The following is a 1,873-nucleotide window of genomic DNA, read 5'->3' as shown; positions in this document are numbered from 1 at the left end:
CTCGGCAGGCAATGGCAAACCTCCGAGTGTATTTCTGCCATGAAAAACAGCTTCTCATAAAAATACAATCGCCGTTCGGAGTCGGCGTAAAACTGTAGGTCCCTCCGCTTTGTGTGACAACATCAAGGCGCACGCCACAAGTCGGAGGAGAAGCTCGGCCAAACACTAACATAATGTGTAAGCGCCAATCTATTATTATTATTATGTATGTATGTATTTATAGCGCGTCTACCATTAAATTGCTTTACTCTCTGCTGGCGCCAAGAACGTGTTGGCAGGCTAGTTTTGAGGAATGTGTATACGTACGTATGTATGTATGTATGTATGTACATATCAATGCTTCATTTCAAACAAGCAAATGTCGTAGAATTGTTTTTGAAATTCAGTATCATGACTTCGGCAATCCATCAAACATGCCTTCAGCAACAATGAAATGGCTTTCAGCAACAAGTCAAACGACTTCTGCAACAAATGAACTGCGGCGTCTTGCTTCGCCAACCGTCCCAATGAGGTCTCATGCTTTCGGCAACCGTCCAAATGAGCTCTCGTGCTTTCGGTAACCGTCCAAATGTAGTATCGTGCTTTCGGCAGTCGATCAAATACGGCGGTTGCTGGTTTCGTGCACGTTCACTCAGAATACTGTTTTGCCGAAGTCAATATCAGTCAGTATGAGCGTTTATAAGTACCGTTCACTTGTGGTGGCTGTATTTGCAAGCACTGTACGCTATGCGCTGGTGTTCGTTCATCCCCCGTTTTTGTTGTTGTTGTAGCGGCTACAACAACCCCGCCCAGATCGGTTGATATCTCAGTCGTTGTCGTCAGGTTCCACTAACGGCAGCCCTAGGAAGCGCGCAGCCTCTATTGGGTCGGTCCACATGGACAAAGCCGTTAGGATTGTCGGGTTTTCCGGGCATGCGTAGAGGTGTTTCGAGTCATGTGGGGTCTCTCCGCATGCCGGACACTCACTCACTTTGGCACATCCTCATTCAATCTACTCAGGTATGAGTTTAACCTGCTGCAGTAGCCAGAGCGAAGTTGGGCTATTGTTGTTCGTGTCTCGCGAGGAAGATGAAGCTGCGTCTCGTCGTATGTCCGGTGGTGGTGTGCCTAGAACGGCATTCACAGGTCTAGAGTCTACATAACTTGAGACTGACTCCCTGTGAATGCCGTTCAGGGCCAGTTCGTAAGCTGATGGGTCCAGAGGCTGCTTGACGAACCTCTGGACTTCGTCCGTCATTTCATATAGATGCCTCCTGACGTGCCTGGGCGAGGGCTCCTCTGCAAGCAGCTGTCTGTTCGGGCGGCCACAAAATCAGCTTCGTTTGGCAGTCTCTGATACCAGCACGGGCATGATGAGTGGCTTATAGAGTGTGGATTTCGTACGTCGAGAGAGGACTTTACTCCTGAATTGCCTACTCAGTCCAAAGTAGCAGCAAAGTAGTTGGCAAGGGTGGTTCTGCGTTGGATTTCCATGCTGACATTATTATCGGTGTTAATGCTGGTTCCCAAATAAACGAAATTCTCTACTTTCTCGAAATTGTAACTGTCAACAGCGACGTGGGTGCCAAGGGTGAAAATCAGATGGTTGCTTAAAATGACAATATAATGAAATGTATGAGATATACAAAGATAAGAGTCAAAAACATGGCCTTTTACAGGGTTGAGTGGAACATCAAACACATTTTGCACCATGGAAAGCAAAATTTTTTGGAAGAAACGAAATTACCATTAGTTCTTTGAAATAAATAAATCTTTATTGTTGCCATAGAAAGGAAGTATCTGTATTTAAATTTTATTTGGTTTTAACTAACGGCAGAGATATTCAACTTTGAAGATTAGTACCTTTCATTTACCACTTTCTTTTATTCGCTAT

The sequence above is a fragment of the Rhagoletis zephyria genome, unplaced genomic scaffold (assembly GCF_001687245.7).
Source record: "Rhagoletis zephyria isolate East Lansing unplaced genomic scaffold, Rhagoletis_zephyria_1.1 Rzeph_scaffold_00216, whole genome shotgun sequence".
NCBI classification, from domain to species: Eukaryota; Metazoa; Arthropoda; class Insecta; order Diptera; family Tephritidae; genus Rhagoletis; species Rhagoletis zephyria.
This window is presented reverse-complemented; position numbering follows the sequence as displayed.